This window comes from Gossypium hirsutum, chromosome D12 (genome assembly GCF_007990345.1).
Source record: "Gossypium hirsutum isolate 1008001.06 chromosome D12, Gossypium_hirsutum_v2.1, whole genome shotgun sequence".
Lineage (NCBI taxonomy): Eukaryota > Viridiplantae > Streptophyta > Magnoliopsida > Malvales > Malvaceae > Gossypium > Gossypium hirsutum.
In genome coordinates, this window is record NC_053448.1 from 33,441,153 (window position 1) to 33,451,473 (window position 10,321).

General features: G+C 35.5%; 1 non-coding gene across 1 annotated transcript; it reads left to right on the forward strand.

Annotated features, from left to right (window-relative positions):
* Positions 1 to 9,892: 9,892 nt before the first annotated feature.
* On the forward strand, positions 9,893 to 9,999 carry LOC121224712 (small nucleolar RNA R71). The gene has a single exon (XR_005922457.1). It is a non-coding gene; the product is annotated as a small nucleolar RNA R71 (small nucleolar RNA).
* Positions 10,000 to 10,321: the final 322 nt, after the last annotated feature.

The following is a 10,321-nucleotide window of genomic DNA, read 5'->3' on the forward strand; positions in this document are numbered from 1 at the left end:
AATTCATTAGTCACCTTACAATTATAATTCAAGAATAACTTAGTCATGGTTTTACTTAATCAAACATCTTACCGAGGCCTATAAGGACACAAACACAATTTTAATAACTCAAGTAGATGAAATGCAATAAACCTAACACAAATTAAATTTAAGTCATATTAATTAAATTAAACATATCAACATCACAAATATTCATAGACATGCTCATCATAACAACAACAAAATTAAAAGGATAGGGAACAAGAATCAAATTCGGTGTTTCTTCGAGGCTTGACTAGTGTGCTTTGCTCCTCCTTCTCCACATGTTCTTGTTAAACCGAGGCTTCCATGAACACTTGAATGCTACTCCAAATGGTGGTTGAATGAAGCTTTTTCAAGAGGTGAAATCAACAAAGGAATAGGGAAGAAAATGAAGAACAATGGAAGGAAATGAAGAGAGAAAAGTGAGAGAGAAGTGAAGAAATGAATGGGTTTGAGATGTGTTTGAAGTGTGAAGCCAAGGGGGGCATTTATTGGTTGAGAAGGCTACTAAAAATATCCAAAATCAGAAGTTAAAGACTCTCCCCATGGTTGGTCACACATTTGGCATGTTTGAAGATTTCGAACATGCTATTTTTAGGTAGGGGTAAATCTTGAAAGGCATGAATAGTGGAGGGGTTTGAATGAAAATTGAAGGAGTCTTCAAGGGCCATTTTTCAAAGGCAAATAATGAGAGAAACAAGCCGATTGGGTCAGCATGAGGCATGGTTGGATCAGTTTTCTCGGTTCAGCTCAACTAGACTCATTTTCATAATTAATTAATAATAATTTATTTAACCCAAATTAAATTGGATTAAAATTAAAAATAATTATATTATGAATTAATAGACATAATTTGGACCATCTTAGGTTGAAAAATTAATTCGATTTGATGCTTCAAAATTGCTTCTCGGTTTTGCACTTCTAGTAGTGCCTACCGAGCCGTTTTTTGCCCTTTATGCAAATCTATCAAAAATAATTAAAATTAATCAAAATTAATGAAAATTTTATATAAAATTAATTTAAATTTAACATGTTCATAATTTTAGTGCAATTTAATTATTTTATAATTATTATATATTTTTTGACAAGAATTTTATCGAAACTGCATGAATTTGAGTTAAAAAGGGCATGAAAAAGTGTGTATTTTGTCGTGTTTCCACACCCCGAACTTAATTCATTTCTTATCCTGAGTAATGCACAAATTAGAAAAGAATTTATCGGAATCACCTTTGAAAAATTCCTTCAGAACAATATTCTTCCGAAAATTATGATTTTAGTATACTTATTCTCAACAACAAGAATTTTGAGATTTATGCTACTTTAGTATACATATCATTCAAATTAATCTCAATTATTCTTATGACAGCAAAAATAGACTTCCAAATAAAGACATGTTAAATCCCTACCAATTTGATTTTATTCCCTTATTCAAGATTAAGCTGCAATCATCAAACTTAACTTATGCCTTCATATGTAGAACATTTCAATTTCTCTCAACTAATGTAGGTAGCATAGAAACTTGAATCAATAGGTCTTTAAAAAGGTTGTAACGTGACTAGGCTAGGGGTAGGTAAAAGATAGATAAATTTAGGTTAAAAATCCCTAGACTTAGCTTGAATTGGACCTTCAAAATAATTACCTTCAATACACTAACTTGTTTTGCTTTCACATGCTCTTTTGTACATCTATTTTCTTTGAAGTACATATGTTCTTCTCTTTTTTGTTTTCTTTTTTTTTGTTTGTTTTTTTTCTCGAGCATTTTGTTGTATGTAATACAATTTTTTTGAGCATGTGATACTTCTTCTCAACTCCCCTAAACTTATTTTCAAATAACATTCTGAATAGTACTGAGTCTAGTGTTTGGGACAATTTTAAGATAATTAAGAGAAAAGTGATGGCTAAATATTGCAAGAGTTCAAATAAAATGAGGCCATATAGTCTCAAAGTTGGGTTTCAAGGGATATAAAATCATCAAGGTTGGCTTGAAAGGCTCCAACGGTCGAAAAAAAAGTTGCCTAAATCATTTTCAACATTCCATGCTTCCTAGGATTTCACCTTAAGAAATTACTAAGTCAATTCTAGAGACTTAAACTTTCATGCATGCCTAACTTTCCTAAGGAACTAAAAATTTTATGGTATGATTTGCATGCTTTATTGAAAATACATTTATGTCATATTTTAGTTACCATAATAATTATTGAAATAATCAAACTTTATTCATACTGAAGTTTAGCATACTTAAAAAAATTTCAAAATTTTGAACAAAATATAACCTACTCATAACTGAAAGAAAAACTTATTCTGAGTAGAAATAATTTCAATTTTTCGATCCCCCTACTTAATATGAACAATGTCCTCATTGTTAAAAGTGAATAGATACTATATACTAGGTAGGATTCTAGAAAAGAGGTAAGTCAATTTGATTGCTTAAGTACCAAGCTCTTTCTAGAACCAATCCTAGACATGTATATATCTATTGCCACACTTTGGACTTTGCAACTTGTTCATTTTTATTTATGATTTCCACCTCTTGTTTTATTATGCGAAAATAAAAATTCCTAATAAAACCTAATCCTAATAAATAAGCTAAGAACGAAAATAAAATAAAGCCAAGATCCCCCCTTTTTATTTATTTGCAGATCCCTCCGAATTTGACTCATCTTTTGCATGAATCGCTTCGCTCCCTCTTCGACAGTGGAATCCATGATTCAAATATGAAATCTAGAAAATTAGGCACAAAAATAAACGAATCATTGCATATTTTCATAAGAGCACTTCTCATTGAGTCATCCCGTATTTTTGAATATCTCCAGTATGCTTGTTGCTGCCACTACATATGTTGCATTATGTCCATCAACTTTGATAGCTCATCTCGAAGATCTGGGCGAGGTGATTGAGTTCAGAACACGTCAAGTTCAGTTACTGGTTCCATTGGTTCTGCCTTATCAGGGATTTCAACTGACTGCATTGGTTCGATCTCTATGGGATCTTCTTCTTCCTCTTCTTCAGGATCCTCACTTTCTTCAACTCGTTACTATAGAACAGAGAACAGAGTCTCTGACTATTCGATAGAGGTCCCAATCTGTGATTGTGCCCTAGCTATAACCTATCTTCTTTATGTTTGCAAGAATTTTAGCTTTCAAGCACAAAATTTTTATCATAAAGGGATAGTAAGTTGGGCCAGAACGTCTAGCGGCACAATTCTGCATTTCTCTTAGGATGATTTTTCCCACATCAATGGTCTTTCCAGTTAAAATCAAGTATAATAAGACCATTCACTCTAATGAAATTGTAGTCCCATGTGAAATAGACATAAGGTTGATTCGAATGAAATAGAACCATACCTTTTGTAGTGGTGTCATATATTCTCTGCGATAAGTATGAATTCCTTGCTTTGACACAATCCACTTAAAACCTGAAACTGTAAGTTCTTCAAGAATTTCTTGCAAATTTTCAGACTCAATATTGCTCATCAAGGAAGAATATTCATCGTCTTCGAAATCAGGTAATTGAAAGAATTAATTAATAGTGTTTGAGGTTCTTGGTACCTTGATTTTGCGAACAGAAACTTTTGTCAATTTGGTTGAAGTCAAATTCGCGTAAAATTCACGAACAAACTCCTCATCTGCACTAGGTCTTTTCTCACAAAATAACTCCTAATTGATAGCTTCAGCAAATTGTCGAATGTGCGCCATGAAATTGATATAGTTACTTTCTTTTAGCGTAAAGCCTTTTTCTGGGTGCATCTATTGATTCTTGAAAACGCTTTTGTATCTTGCTTTGGCTTCTTCAGAGTGGAATTTGTTTTGTGATTCATCAATTTGAGTAGAGGCACAAGTTCTTTTGTGAGACGTGATTAACCTGATCATAAGATAGAACAAATATTTTCTCAAAAATTTAATTAGTATAAAATATTAATAATTCAATAATTCAATAATTTGAAAAATTAAATAAGTAAATAAAATTGCAATTTAGGAGAAAAATTTGTCTTACCTCTTTTTTATAGAAGTTAAGAACTCAAAGAAAATAAATATAAAGCAAAATAGGTTGGTTTGGGGATGGTTGTAGGGTGTCTTGATGGTGTGGTGCGATAGGCAAGGGTGTTGTTGTGAGTAGCAAGACGAGGTGTAAGCAGATGCACGGGCAGCAGGTAGCACTGGCGGGCGAGCAATAGGGCTGGTGCATTGGCGCGCGTGAGTAGGTGCGTGAGAGCAGGTCTGGTGCGAGCGGCAATAGTGGCGTGAGCTGCTGGGTGCGTGCATGGGCTACTGGCCGAATGGGGCTGCTGCTAGGCGTGAGGGTAATGTGTGGAGCTGGGTGGTGTTGTGGCTAGAGAGTTTTGTACTAGGTGATTCGGTACTTGGTAGGTTTTGGATGCTAGGATTGATGGAGGGATGAGTGAAAAAAAAGGAAAAGGTGGGTTAAATTTATAGTTAAGGGACTAGGAGTTTAATTCGAATTCTTAGAACACTTTAACAATTTAAATATTCTAAGTTCTAATTCTACACAAAGTTAATAACAATTAATAATTAATATAATGCATATTAAATTCTTATTTTCTATTAATTTATTAAAATAAAAACTTATTAACTAAAATATGATCAAATTTAAACTTATCCTAATTCTATGCAAAGTTGATAATAATTAATATATATTATAATAAATATAATTATATACTAGTTATTATCATCTTATTTATTAAATCAAATTAAAAACATTTGTTCTAGATGCCTTTTGAAAATATTTACAAAAAGAGACATCTAATTTTTATGATTTACAAAAAGAGCAACCAAATTTTGAAAATAGTTCAATTAAGTACCTAGACTTAAAGAAAATTTCAAATTGAGTTGCAATTAAAACTTGGATCACAATTGACCCTTCTATTTGAAAAATTAAAAATTTATTTTGCCATTTAGGGAATAATTTCTCAAAAGATTATGTTAAAATCAATTCCCAGGAAAGATTGGAGGGGTTACATGTGGTCCCGTTTAAGTTCCAATCTCCTAGACAAAATTTATTTAAACATACTAATCCCGAAAATATACCCCAAATCATTTATTTAAAAAGAAAAACAAGAAAAGTTAAATATCTAATAAAATAAACGAGGTTTGATCCCGTTCAATTTTATCCCTCCAGTGATGTTTTAAGCGCTGAGCATTAACTCAAAAATTACCTCCCTTACTTTGAACTTCAACAACTCCATATTGATAAACTTGGTGAATAGTAAATGAACCAGACCAACGTGATTTTAACTTACCTGGAAAGAACTTTAATCTAGAATTGAATAATAAGACTTCCTGACCTGCTTTAAATTCTCGAACTCAAATGTGCTTGTCATGCCATCTCTTAAGTCTTTCCTTGAGTAATTTGGCATTCTCGTATGAGAACATTCAGAATTATTCTAACTAATTGAGTTGAAGCATTCGTTTCTCTTTAGCAAGCTTAAGATCCAAGTTGAGTTATTGGAGAGCCCAGAAAGCTTTGTGCTCTAACTCTAAGGGAAGATGACAGGCTTTCCCAAAGACCAGCCTATAGGGTGACATCCCTAAAGGTGTCTTGTATGTTGTCTTGTAGGCCCATACAACATCGTCTAATCTTTTGGACCAATCTCATCGGTTCGGGCAAACTACTTTCTCAAGTATGCCTTTGATCTCCTTGTTTGCCAGTTCAGCTTGCCTGTTCGTCTGCGGATGGTAAGCTGTAGCAACCTTGTGCTTCACTCCATGTTTGTCGAGTAACCATTTCAACCATTTGTTGAAAAAATGGGACCCTTCAGCACTGATGATAGCTCTTGGGGTTCCAAACCTTGTGAACACATACTTCTGTAAAAACTTCATCACAACCTTAGCATCATTTGTCAGATATGCCTCAGCCTCAACCCTCTACTGCTACCAATATGTACTTGTGACTAAAAGATGGAGAGAAAAGACTAAGAAAGTCAATACCCCAACATCGAATAATTCTACCTCAATGATATTTGTTCGGGGCATCTCATTTCTATTGGTGATGTTTCCAACCCTTTGACATCGATCACAAGTCTTTACATAAGCATATGTGTCTTTGAATAGTGTTGGCCAAAAGAATCCAGTTTGCAATACTTTGGCCGCAGTACGTGTACCTCCAAAGTGTCCCCCACTCAGAGCTGACTGGCAATGATATAGAATCTTATGTACTTCATCTTCTGCTACGCATCTCCTAATCATTTGATCTGCACACTTTTTAAACAAGTATGGTTTTTCCCAGAAATAGTACTTCACATCGTGAAGAAACTTTTTCTTTTGATGATACATCTTATCCATCGGCATCAGACCATAAGCTAAATAGTTAGCAATATCAACAAACCAAGGGGTATTATGGACATGATTTACCTTCAGTATGTGTTCATTTGGAAATGTCTCCTAAATGGGTGTAAATGGAGAATTCCTTTCTTGCAGCTCCAATTTGGACAACTGGTCTTCTACTTGGTTTTCTACTCTTTTTGAATCTTGAATTTCTATATTGAACTCTTGAAGTAGAAGTACCCATCGGATCAATCTCGGCTTAGCATCTTTCTTGATAATTAAATACTTAATTGCCAAATGGTCTGTATAGATAGTCACTTTGGTACCTACAAGATCAGATCGAAACTTGTCAAAAGTAAACACAATAGCAAGTAATTCTTTCTCTATTATCGTACAATTTAGTTGAGCTCCTATTAGAGTTCGACTTGCGTAGTAGATGGGATAAAAAACTTTGTTCCTTTGCTGGCCCATGACAACTCCTATTGCGAAGTCACTTCCATCACACATCAATTCAAATGGCAAATCCTAGTCTGGTGTGACGATTATGGGTGCCGAAACTAACAAAATCTTCAAGTCTTTGAAAGATCTTAAGAACTCCTCATCAAATTTGAACATAGTGTCCTTCTCCAATAATTTTCATAAAGGTTTAGAAATTTTGGAGAAGTCTTTGATAAATCTTCGATAGAAACCGACGTGGTCCAAAAAGCTCCTAACACTCTTTACAGATGTTAGAGGTGGGAGTTTCTCAATAACGTCTACCTTTGTTTTATCTACCTCGATTCCATGTCTCGTTATCCGATGCCCTAGAACAATACCTTCTCGTGCCATGAAATGACACTTTTCCCGGTTGAGTACAAGGTTTGTTTCTTCGCATAGCCCTAGTACCTTAGCTAGATTGGCTAGGAAATCATCATATGTATCTCCAAATACTGAAAAATCATCCATAAAGACTTCCAAGTATTGCTCAACCATATCAATAAAAATAGACATCATACATCTTTGAAATGTAGCAGGTGCATTACATAAACCAAATGACATGCATCTAAATAAAAATGTACCATACAAGCAAGTGAATGTTGTCTTGTCTTGATCTTTCGGTGCTACTGTAATATGATTATACCCCAAGTATCCATCGAGAAAATAGTAATAGTCTCACCCCGCGAGTCTATCCAGCATCTGGTCCAAAAACGGCAAAGGAAAGTGATCTTTCCTAGTCGCATTGTTCAGCTTTCGATAATCGATGTAAATTCTCCATCCCGTAACCGTTCTAGTCAGTATCAACTCATTATTCTCATTTTCAATGCCTATAATACATTTTTTCTTTGGCACGCACTGAATCAGACTTACCCACGAATTGTCTGAGATGGGGTAAATTATACCTTTATGATTCTTTCTTTACCACGTCCTTTATGATGTGGTTCAGTCTTTGTTGTCCATCAATCGTCCCTTTTTCGCCATTTTCCAAGATGATCTTGTGCATGCATACAAACGGGCTAATGCTGTGAATATCGGTTATGGTCTGTTCGATAGCCTTATTGATTTGTTTCAATAATAGGATAAGTTTCTCTTCTTGCTCGACGGTTAACTCTGCTGAAACAATCACAGAAAAAGTAGAAGCGTTACCTAAACAAACATATTTTAAATGTGAGGGAAGTACCTTCAGTTCTAATTTAGGTGGCTCATCAATTGACACTTTTGGGTGGGCATAATCCCTATTCTCTAGATCCAAAGATTCAAAGCGAGATTGTGGATTAAATCCTCTTTGATTAGCTTCTAGCAAAGCTAAGTATTCATCCTCCTCTTCATCACTTGGAGGGTTTGATGTCAAAATTTGCTCTAACGGGTCCTCAACAAAGTTAAGTTCCCTTTCCATGATTAATTCCTCTAAATCAGACACTGCAAAACAATCATCAATTGTATCAAACTTAAAAACATTAGATGTTACCTGATCGTCCTGAACATGCATAGTAAGCTTGCCCTTCTGCACACCGATAAGGGTCCTTTTAGTTGCTAGGAAAGGCCTTCCAATTGCTAGGAATTGCCTTCCTAGGATGATTAGCACTTCTTTGTCTGATTCAAAGTCTAGAATAACAAGGTCAGCAGGAAAAATAAATTTGTCAACACATACCAATACGTCCTCGATTTTTCCTTCTAGATGTGCTAAGGATCAATTTGCTAGTTGAAGTGTAACCATAGTAGGTCTAACTTCACTTATCCCCAACTTCCTAAATATTGACATAGGCATCAAGTTGATACTTGCACCTAGATCACATAGTGCCTTACCACAATATGTTGCTCCAATGTTGCAAGGTATGGTAAAAAATCCAGGATCTTTCAACTTTGGCGGTAGTTTATCTTGAAGATTTGCATTACATTCCTTTGTCAAGGCTACAGTCTCAAATTCTCCAAGTCTTCATTTTTTTGATAAGATATCCTTCATGAATTTGACGTAGTTTGAAATTTTTTGAAGTGGTTCAACCAACGGGATGTTGATATGAAGTTGCTTGTGTATGTCTAGGAACTTCTTGAATTAAACTTCCTACTTCTGCTTCTGAAGTCTTTGAGGGTAGGTGTGGAGGCTTCTTTACTGGAACTTGATTCATCTTTTGTGGCAAGCCTGTATTTAACGAAGTTGTTAGTTTATCAGAATTGATTGGTTCAAAAGTTACCTTATCGGATTTTGTAGATTCTGGTTCTGATGAAACTGGAATTTCAACACTCGATTGAACTTCCTCTGAGTCTTGAGCATCAGCTGGCTCCTCTTCAACTTCGACGGTGTTGGACACTAATGTCTTTTCGCTCCTCAATGTCAACAGTTTACAATGCTCATTCCTTACATTCCTTGGATTCCCTATATCACTAGGTAAAGCACCTTGTGGTCAGTTTCTGAGTTTAGTTGCAAGCTGGACCATTTGGTTTTCCAGGTTTTTCAATGTAGCTGCGTGGCTTTGGATTAAGGCATCATTCTTGGCTATGTATGCCTTGAAAAAGTTTTCTAAGCCATTGGATGGTTCAACTTGAGCTTGTTTTTGAACTTGTTGGGTAAAAATAGGTGGCTAGGTCAGTCTAGGTTGGGCATATGTGTTACTGGATCCAACCCATTGGTTACTCTAGGAGAAATTAGGGTGGTTTCGCTACGATGGGTTATGGGAATTGGATTGTAGTCCTTGCCTTCCTCAGTTTTGGTTCTAGTTACCCATCTAATACACGAATCCTGGGTTTGTTGGACATTCTTCGAACAAATGCCCTTTCCCACAATAGACACAGGCTACATTTTCAAATTGATTGGGTGGTTGCGCTGCAAAACTATTAAACCCATTAGTGGTAAAATTTTTAAGCATTGTGGAAATCAAGGATACCTGAGATGTGAGTGAAGTAAGAGCGTCTACTTCATGTATTCCAGCAACTTATCTTCCTAATGCTTCTCGATTGGTTGGCCATTGATAATTGTTACTAGCAATCCTCTCGATGATTTCATAAGCCTCATTATAAGACTTAGAAAGGAGAGCACATTAGCAGAAGCGTCCACTGCCATCCTCATGTGAGCATTGAGACCATTATAAAACATCTCAAGTTGGATGTAATGTGGAATTCCATGATGAGGGCACTTCCGTAATAATTCTTTGTACCTTTCTCATGCGTCATACAAGGACTTATCATCCATTTGTTGGAAAGCAGTGATCTCGTTCCTCAACTTAGCATTCTTGCTAGGCTGAAAATACTTCATGAGGAATCTTTTGCTAACTCTTGTCATGTGGAAATTGAGTTTGGTGGTAATGAGTTCAACCAGGCTCAAGCTCTGTCCCATGGTGAATATGGGAACAACTTCAATTGCAGTGCATCTTCAGGTACTCTGGCTAACTTGAAAGAATCACTCACCTCCATAAACAGTCTTAAGTGCAGGTTAGGATCTTCAGTAAGCATTCCATTGAATTGGCCCATTGTCTGAAGCATCTGGAACATGATTGGCTTGAGCTTGAACTGTTGTGCCTTGATTTCGGGTCTCCTCACACCAGGAT